The sequence below is a fragment of the Haliotis rufescens genome, unplaced genomic scaffold, assembly GCF_023055435.1.
Source record: "Haliotis rufescens isolate VD_foot unplaced genomic scaffold, xgHalRufe1.0.p SCAF_59, whole genome shotgun sequence".
Classification (NCBI taxonomy): Eukaryota; Metazoa; Mollusca; class Gastropoda; order Lepetellida; family Haliotidae; genus Haliotis; species Haliotis rufescens.
The window spans coordinates 669,801-679,887 of NW_025964323.1; positions in this window are offsets into that span (position 1 = coordinate 669,801).

Genomic DNA, 10,087 nt, shown 5'->3' on the forward strand with positions numbered 1-10,087 from the left:
GGCTGATAATTTTAATTTAAATGATATCTGGTCTTGCAGTTATTAGTAGTAGCTGAAAATATATCTAGTCTCCATACAAAAATATACCATAATAATTGCAATGTTCCCAACTACATGTGTACATGTGGTCACGTGCACCTAACTTCCTTGCGGGGGTACAGTGAACTAATAATCTAATGAAATGGTATTCACGAAGGTTTTCAAAAGACCTTCATCAATAGATATTTACTGATTTAGATGTTTGAGACCTGTACAATACAAAATGGCGACTGTGAGACCATCTTGGACTTCTGAATGAGATTTTACTTTACTGGACCTTGTGCTCATCATCCACACCTAATTTCATAAAGAGCACGTATATGTATGGGAAAATATAGATAGGGTTAATTATCTAAATTCCAACCAACTAGAGAACACCGTTCCGTTGCTATTTAATAAAATGTACTGTGTGTTCAAAAATATATCCAAATATCTTTGAACGAAATGGAACATCTTAAGTTCGACCAATCACATGCCTCGGTAACATTGCCGTGGTAAAAAAAACCTATTCGGTTTAGTCCTAAAAATACATTGTACTTAAATACCAAATTTGAACGAAATCTCTAAATATCGACAAATCAGCTCTGCAGAGGCCGCTTTCTTTTGTCATGGAAGCAAGGTAGTTAAATATTCTTTTTGGGGTTGCGGGTTGTTACTGTTAATATAAAAAAACAATTACATAAAAATAGTTAACCCTTTATGTAAAGTTATACTCCATAATATCTGGGTTTATCGTCTGTTGGCTTCCATTTTAACCCTGAGTTCATTGCAGCGTCTATATGTTCCGTAAGGACATTTCCATTGTAATAGTCACAGTGTATATGCTGGTAGCATCGAGTTAATGTGTTTTCCCCCAAGGAATGTACACCACAGAGCATGAGATTGCAATCAGTAGCATGTCAAGATGGTAAGTCAAACTCTTCTCTGACCACGACCTAACACGGCAGCACAACTCACAGAAAAAGGAATTTGGTAATTGTATAAAGTTTCTGCTCATAACTGTGTTTCATCGCATTTCAATTTATATGCTCCAAAAAATGTAGTATTAATGAGTGAGTGAGTGAGTTTGGTTTAACGCGTCTTTGAAAGGAATTCCAGTTACATTACGGCGTGTCAGCTTAATGTGGGTGCAAACCCGAAATAAGGCAGGATACAGAGACGTTTACCATTTTTTACCACTGTATGGTGTTGACATACCTAGAAACATAATCAGGGAGAATCAGAATTCGACCATAAAGCCACGGGTTTTTGGCATGCGAATTGCGGCGCATTAAATGACTGGGTCAGCTTTACCCCTAACGCATAAAAACATCAACGGAATGGAATAACCAGTCTCGAATATCCGCATAACAGATTCCACTGTGTGTAAAAAAGGCAGTATGTTTACAACTTCGAATAAAAAGGCAATGAGGCCAAATTATTTCAAAATTATTAGCACGTTTGAATTTTTTTATAAACAGTTATGATTTTGTTGACAATCGCCTGTATGACTGAATGGCTTTACTCAGGGTCTTTTATACAGAATCGTGTAAAATTGCATTAATTTTATGTCCAGGATCGACTGAAATGCTCAGGGATATGTCTTGGTGTTGGATTATTTGAGGGTTATGAGACAAAACTGAATTTATAATAAAGCAACAACTCTCTGCGACGGCCCGACACCCAACTTCGTAGACACAAGTTCCACGCTCTGTCATGAATCTAACAATGTAATTTCGCTGAAACATATATGAGAAAGAAAATGCTGTTGATTGGTTGGTTTGTTGTTTAACGCCGCACTCAGCAATATTCCAGTTTTTGACGGCGGTCTGTAAATAACCAGACAATACAATGATTGATATCGTGAGCCTCGATCCACGCAATTGGGATCGATGACATGCATCAACCACGTCATTGAGCCTGACCACCCGATCCCATTAGTCGCCTGTTACGACAAGCTTAGTCGCCTTTTACGGCAAGCATGGGTTGCTGAAAACCTATTCGACCCGGGATCTTCACGGGTCCAACGTATGAACTGAATATGTTATGGAGATATGTACGTTAACGTATGGATACGAATATCACTGCAAACACGAAAACGTCGTTTTTTTCCGTATATGGTCATTGGACGGAAAAACGACGTTATTTGGACGTTTTCAAACCATCGTTTTTCCGTCCAAATAACGTCGTTATTTGACATCGGAATTTACTGGGAGAGAACGATAGCGTTAAGCTCCTCCCTTTCTTGATTGACATTGTCAATCAAGCAACAGCGTCTACCGGTATTTCTACTTCTCAGATTTCATTGGTCAGTCCCCGCGTGTTAGATTACAGGCCCGCGTTTAACGCTGCACTCGAAGCGCTTAGCGGAAGTACTGAAATCAATCGTTCTGCGCATGCGGATTACTTAATGCCTTGACCAAATTTTCCGTTCTGTGCATGCGCGATTTCGCGTATTGTTTCCTAGATTTAATTTCACCACTATTTGACAATGGTTCATAAACACAGTCACGTGAAGGTTCGGAATCGTAACGAGTAACTCCATTTAAATTGAAGAGGATCCCCAGTGATATGGGAGATTCCAAGATGAAACTATTCTATGGCTATCTAGGCTGCCACCCAAACCGATCTAAACGGGACCCGATAGCTTATTGTATGCTACATAGTCATATGGAAGTGGACAAGAACTATACATTGTACTGGCCGATTGTTCTTGCATTTATTTATAAGTCAGGAAAATGGACTTAAAAGGGGAGTTGAATGTAATTATTTTAATTATTAAATGTTGCCTATACACTAATCTGGACGAACTTCTCATTGTTCTGTTTATGTCATCCTATATACTATTAGTATGTTACCGTTCTAAAGTCAACCTCTCACATAACATTATATTGTTCATAGTATCAAAGTTTAATCAACAATATCAAGAGCAGCGATTTAAACCACTGAAACACCCAAACACAAGGCTGTTATCAAGCGCTAGTGCAGACGTGATGCATCGTAAAAACTGTATCGTGATGTCTTCAGAAATACAATTATACTACGAGATAGTACGGCTAACGCTGACTCACCGGTGGAACAAAGACAATATCGCTAATACAGATATAACGTATTTGAATGTTAATACTAAAGACAAACAATCATTATTTTTGCAGTGACTATATAACACGTATACACGTTTATTGTTAACTTTCATCAGTTTTGCTCTTCATTTTAATAACTTTGTTTTCACATATACATGTTGCAATACCCGACAAGCATGTTATACATAATTATGGGGCAGTTTTTAATCTTGTACTGACTTACACTGGTGTTAATAAGCGAGGTTTATTGGCTTGTGTGTAAAACCCCGTTTTTCTAGTAATCCTATTATTACTTAGTTTATTTCTATCTAATGACACCCTGTTCTCTGGATCATGGCTCCGTGACTATCCATAACAAATTAAGATGAACATTCAGTTCAAGTAAATGAATGAGTTTGTTTTGACGCTACAGTCAGTCAAAAAACCAATGCTGTGAGGTTTGATAACACACTTCTACCAGGTCGAACATCGTGGATCCTCATTTTCTGCCTAAAGAGAATCATAGTTCATATGCTAATCCATCTGCGAATACCCTTCCACTCTAGATGACCTGACTTGTTGCTAAATCTATCATCTATCCCCCCAATCTCACCCCCACGCCCCCCCCCCCCCCCCACACGCGCGCACGCACACACGCACGCACGCACGCACGCACGCACGCACGCACGCACGCACGCACGCACACACCTAAATAACCTGGACAGGAAATACTGCTGATAGCCTCTGGTCAACTCAGCCAAAAAAGGTACTCGCGCTCACATAAAGTTGTAACTGTTTTATTTCTTAAAAAATATATTACATGTTCAGCAATAACAATTAAGATGAACATTCAATTTCCGATATAAGTAAATGAATAAGTGTGTTTTACGCCACAATCAGTCAAAGACCAACGTTGTCCGGTCTGATGACACACAATCTACCAGGTAGCACATTGTGTACACCCTATCCCCATTGAAGTCTCCACTGTGGGTATTCCTGGGGACGAAAAGGCCCCATTTTATCAATACATTCATGCGCGGCATTCTCTGCCTAAAGAAGATCATAAAGTTAACATGCTAATCCAACTCGAACTACCATCCCGCTCAAGATGAATGTTTAATGTAACATCCAACAGGCCCACATTTACGCACGCACGCACGCACGCACGCACGTACGCACGAACGCACGCGCACACACATATTTGGATTTACTAATCCCTGAATTGAGAAGACGTGCGTTACGAAGCTCCTCCAAGTCATCATCAATATCCGTATATGTCTGTGATATCATTACCCATCCAAAGCCGAATATACATTTATTGTGTTTTCTTGACAACAAATGTTATAATTGGGATAACACTTTCTGAGTAAAGTACAGATTCTCGTACTTTCTTGGGTTGATTCCGGTCCGGGATTTGAACCCACACTGTGAGTGAGGCACCCAATCGCCAGAACACAAAGTTGGCGATCTAACCCAGCCACTTAAACCAAAAATGTTAGTCCAGATGACGTATACTTTGTGTACTCCTCTGACAAGAGAAAAATGGCACGGCTTCTATGACCGAAAGCTTTGAACCAACAATGCCTTTAAGAAAGTGGTCAACAGTAACACACATTGTATTTGGATACCACTTTCTCAGTAAACTACATATATTTAGGGTGGAGATAATTGACTTTGATGGTTGATTATCAATGGACAAATTAAAGCCAAAACTTAACTTATGAATGATTGGTAATGGGAAATGGACAGTGGGCAAACGGGAGGCGGGGTAATCAGCGCCATGCCAGTTATCTGTTGGCTTCCCTTGTTGCGTTCCCTTCTTTGCTATCTTTTTACTTTTGTTGTTCTTACAGGTACAAATATATGTTCTCTGCCTCATAGCATTTAATAATATGCACCTGATGAAGGAGAAAGTATATATTCCGAAACGCAGTGTTCCTCCGTTGACATCCATAAATATTTTTCCTTGTGTATATCAGTTCTTAATGCCCTTCAAAGACTCAATCTAGCTTTGTTTTTAAATGTGGTGATATTTGCGTAGAATATAATATGGTCATGCCTATATACATTTGGGTCTTTGTCTACATAAGCATTTAGACATACAATTTAGAGCTAAGGACATTGCTAATTCTGCAGGCATGAAGTGCACGTCATAGCAAGCTGTGATCTTTATTCATACTTTAGATATTCGTAATGGAGATCTGTAACTGAAGTTTACCGTAATCTTCCGCAACTGTCACCTCCTGACCAGTTGAACGTCTTAGTGCATTCAGATGCCATTGTAAAATTCCAGGCTGCCCCTCTTTCTGTGATGTTTTGACGGAAGAAATCTATTGCGTTATAATAATCTCTGTTTGCTGATATATAATATGTACATGTTGTAAAATATTTACGATATTTTAAACGTGTAATTCGATACATATGCAATGCAATGTGAACATAAGTGCGGATGCACGAAGGCGGTTATAGTCATAGTTATACTGCGATGGATGTAGGGGAATGGTAGGGGGGTGTATGTATGTATGAAAGCACGAATACCGATACACGAGGGCGGATATAGTTATAGTTCGATGGATGTTGGGGAATGGTGGGAGGATGGATTATGTATGAAAGCATGCGCATGGATCCATGATGGCTGACGTAGATATAATGGTGGGGAAAGAAGAATGGGACTTGTCATACTGGCCGGGCATTCAACATATCTACCCCAACTACATACGTAGCCATTTTTATGGTGTACAACTCTTCTTCTACCTCACACACACACACACACACACACACACACACACACACACACACACACACACACACACACACACACACACACTAACACTAACACTAACACACTAACACTAACACACACACACACACACGCGCGCATTAATTGTTATATTAAATGCATCTTCGAGAGTCAGTAAGAAACTAGAAATAACTGCCTTTGTTCTGTAAACCTCACCAAGTTTCAGCTTTCGCCTCTTCCTTTGTGGACTGAGGTTTCACATTTGTAAAATGAGCTCTCTTATCTGTCTGTACCATCAACTTAACTGCCCTCACCCCCTGCAATTTTCCCGTCCCATATTGCCAAGCAGGTGACCCACAAGGAGGAATACCGCCCTCCCTCAGTCCAGTGATACTGTGCCTAGCACAATATGTTTGGGATACGTAGCCTTGCTGTGGGCAAACATTTTGTAACAATTTGGCAAACTTTGATATGTAAACAGCAAATATTATTTAGTTTTATTTCAACAAAAACGGAAAAAATCGGATCCTACTTATTTCGTGGATAACATAACAATAAATCAAGCCAATAGATCGTTTGAGCTGGCATGAATATAAAAAATAATTAGCAAGTCGATAGTCATAATTCCCTCTGTTGGTCCCACGGTAAATGTTCTTCATGAATAGAATAGACCGAATAATATCATTTGCTAACTTCAACTGTTCATCTAATTTCCATGAATGTATGTTACATAGTTCATATGTTCATGGGCTTCTTCACTGAATGTATAGTGTGGAGGACTACTTCACTTGAGGATAAGTAACATAAATAATGATGATAATTATGATAGTATTGCCATTATTATTCCTTCAGATTATTAAAACAAAAGTTATTATGTTTTCATAGAGAGAAAGAGGTATCACTTTGTGGAATAAGGGTCTCTGAAATCCTCAAAGTGAGGAACAGCTAACTGCATTCCAGTCCCCACAAAACTCTTGCTATCAGCAGGGGTCCTCTTGCCAGCTTCCCCGTTGTGTCACATCTGATTAATGACCACAAGCTGTTCTGTAGCAGACATGTATGTGAGTCCACAAAATAATTGTCTTCTTTTAAAATATTGATATTTGGTTATTTTAAACAACTTTCGAAACATTTAAATGTTCTGCAGATTAAAAAAAAGGTATTGGTCAACTTATAGACAACCCATTTAAATTTAAATTTATTGTGCATAACATAATGGCCTTATTAATGCTTTCAAAAGCAGGCAAGACATACTACAAAGTATAACTCTTTTGTCATGAAACATTTATCTAGTCAGTTGTGTACGAAAATATCAAAAGTACAGTAGACATTGATGAATAATTAAAACAAATGTTCATAATTAACAAATCAAGTGGGTTTTTTACATGAAGCAGAAACAGTATATACTAACTGGATTCAACATTTGACATAATAAGAAATATCTTTCAAGGGCTATAAGCGTGTTCATAAACCTGCAGGTGCCATGGACATCATGTTACTGCCCAGTACTACAATTGGTGCACATGGTCTTCTGGTGACATTCATGTAGATGCGAGAAGTTCAGTTAAACAAACTATATAGGAATAGTTTCATCTTGGTTTTCCTTTCATGTAAATACCATAGTCACCCCTATTTCTTCTAACTTCGATGGCAAATAGTATTTAAAACATAAATAAGTACAAAGTAACAAATGTCATATTTGGGATAAAACTGTCTCTGTAAAGTGAAAACCCTAGTAATTTTTGGAGTTGAGTCCCATCTGGGACAAAAATGGTACTCACAAACGTCGTGTACCACTCTGACAAGTGTATATTGGCACGGGTACAACTTTGCAATATGTTCGCTACTTATTAAACCCACTAATTATAAAGTTTAAAATTTTACCAATCATATTATTCTCAAAAAGGTTTGAGGAACCATTTTACATTGCTACGTTAGATTTTGATGAGGTTATTGAGGCATATAATATATCCTTTTAATAATCTGAAGTGGCAGTCAAACATAACAAATGTTATATTTGGGATAACACTTTCTTTGCAAAGTACAGTTTCTCCGGGATTCAAACCCACACTGCCAGAGTGAGGCACCAATCGCCAGCACACAAAGTCAGCGATCTAACCCACTCAGCCACCGAGGCTTCCACAAAAATGAAAGTCCGACAACTGGCCATGGGAGCCCTGCAAATTTACACTTGTCAGAGGGGTACACAAAGTATGTGATCTAGACTACCTGTTGACTACCAGTGTTATCCCAAATATAAAATATAATATTTGTTACATTTGACCACTTTCTAAATGGCATTGTGTGTTCATGGGAGTCAAACAGTTTTGAACATTATTTGTAGTGGCGAACATATTGTAAATTTGCTCCAGTATAAATCCATTTTTCAATTTTTCACTGAAAGAGCAAGTTGAACAGAATAATATTAAAACAATAGCCTGCCTCACAGAATCTCAAGCTTTTTAGTTTCCTTTCTGCCTTCCCCTTACTGAAATGGTATAGCCCTAAAACATGAAGCAAGTGTAAAATTTCTAAAAGCGGAATCTCTCATCTCAGTGTGGCTCTTTTTCATTTTATTGGCGTTATTGGTTTTTATCAAAATTATACAGACTAAGGGTTAGTCTACTAACATACCTATGAGTATGAACCTAACCCAAAACTACCATCATTAGTAATGGCTAATGAATTGCCTAATTGGGTTTAAACCCGATATATATAAATGGTTACCACTTTGAACATGATTTAAATATTGGTCAAGGGATGTCAGTTTCCAGTGAATAGACACTTTATTATAATTATTACCTCCAAAACGTTTTTCAAAGAGTTGATTTGGTCACTGTAGTTTCACTGTTTTGTCTTGTAGTGTTATGTTTCAATCCTTGAGTGTCAAGCTGGCCTATGCCATCAGTGCCCTAAAGTAAACAAACTTGGACCAGCTTGACCGTGCCTGCTTCACTGGAGCAGGGGAACAACTGATAAGATCATGGCTAAAGAGTATCAGATTCAGTGAGAGGGGGGATGCTGACAGGGAGAGTTTGGGCTTATGCCACTAAGTGGTATGGAGATTATGAGATTATTTATAGCATCGGAATTGTTAACATAATTCTTAAAGATATTATGATTTGTTTGTTTGTTGTTAAATGCTGCACTCAGCAACGTAAGGTTATTAAAACATTACATTTAGGTTCAGTTGTATTTTCGTATTTGTATCATTTTGCAAATGTTACAGAGACCTGATAAGGGATATATAATAATGTATAGTCGCTATTCTTAAAGTAAGAATATGTTAGATTTATCAACCAGAAATATTGCACACAAGAGGATAATCATATTTCATGACACTATTCAACGTCGAAGTCAACGATATTTGTGTATGTTATTGCTACATGACACGGATACGTCATGGTAAAGCAATTAGAAATTGGCATTTGATGATATAAGATAGCTACGCGATAAATCACAAAGAACAAAGAAGGAAGCGATATTTATTTCACGATAAAACATTGTTCTATCATGACGTCATTTATTGAGATTCGAACATGCACTCGCAACTTGAAAAGTAAAATTTGTAAATTTGACCTTATTTTTGAGAGGTATGTGTCTAGTGAGTTGTTCCCAATAAATGTTGCTGGAGAATCCGAAAGTGAGAGTGATATGACAATCGGCATTGGGAGAAAAGGTACAGATGATTGACGAGAAAATTGTGAGAATATGCGGGACCAAACTCAAATCCTAAAATGGATTTATCTAGCATGGCCGCTGTCGGATTCTATTCGAGGAATCATCATTATTTAAGTACGGGTAAATATTGTAAAGCGTGTATTTTTTCCTAATTTAACACCCCAAAAGAGGCTGTACGTAATGTTGATATCTCATATAGAAATAAACGAGTCTCGGTCGTTGTTTATCGTACAATAAACAACTCCCACTCGTCGTTTGTTTCTTAATTACATGACCATATACACTAACATTATATCTTTTCATGTTTATCGGTCAACAAAAGCGACATAAGCATTTCCATTATCATGAGAAACCCTTGCCAAAAGTAGCGCCAACTGCACCATTGCGACAACATCAGGAGCATGTTTCATGATTCATCATAATAAATGATGACATTGGATGCTCGCAAAAACGCGAGCTCATTCCGATCCACTAGTGGCACCCGCCACAAACACATCCAAAGGCAAGCCAATTGTTCACCCGAAAAGGCAGAGAATTGCATCTGACATCATCTTTGTCATTGATACGTCAAACCTGGAAATGCCGT